The following is an 859-nucleotide window of genomic DNA, read 5'->3' on the forward strand; positions in this document are numbered from 1 at the left end:
TTATCTTTTCAAAAATTGATTTTCAAATCTTTTTCAATTAACTACTTGACTTTTTGTTTGATTTTAAAAGTTTACTATTTCAATCATATCCTTTTCAAAACTACCTAACTAATTCTCTCTCTAATTTTCGAAAATCACCTTCCTCTTTTTCAAAATTTCTTTTCAATTAACTATTTGTTTTAAGTTTTAGTTAGATTTAATTTTATTTTTTTTAAGTTTTCGAATTGTAACTTTAATTTCAAATTAAAAACAAAAATACTTTATTTTAATTTATTTAATTTTCGAAGTTCTCTCATCTCTCATCCTCTTCTATTTATTTATCTACTAACATCCCTCTTTCACTCAAAAATTCGAACCCACTCCTCTCCCTTGTGTTTGGATTCTTATCTTTTTCTTTTGCTACTCTTCTCTTCTTATACTTACATAAGGAATCTCTATACTGTGACAGAGGATTCCATATTTTCTTTTGTGTTCTCTTCTTTTTCATATGAGCAGGAACAAGGACAAGACTATCTAAGGTCACTTTAAGTTTCATGAATGAAACAAGGTCGTCCATTATAAATTTGGAGGCACAAGTGGGCCAGCTGAGTAAAAGGGTCACTGAAACTCCTCCTAGTACTCTCCCAAGCAATACAGAAGAAAATCTAAAGAGAAAGTGCAAGGCCATTGATTTGACCATCATGGTCGAACCTACAAGGGGGGAGAAGGACGTGAATCCTAGTGAGGAAGACCTCCTGGGACGTTCAGTGACCAATAAGGAGTTTTCCTTTGAGGAACTAAAGGAATCTGAGGCTCATCTAGAGACCATAGAGATTCCATTGAACCTCCTTCTGCCCTTCATGAGCTCTGATGAGTATTC

This window comes from Arachis ipaensis, chromosome B04, assembly GCF_000816755.2.
Source record: "Arachis ipaensis cultivar K30076 chromosome B04, Araip1.1, whole genome shotgun sequence".
Lineage (NCBI taxonomy): Eukaryota > Viridiplantae > Streptophyta > Magnoliopsida > Fabales > Fabaceae > Arachis > Arachis ipaensis.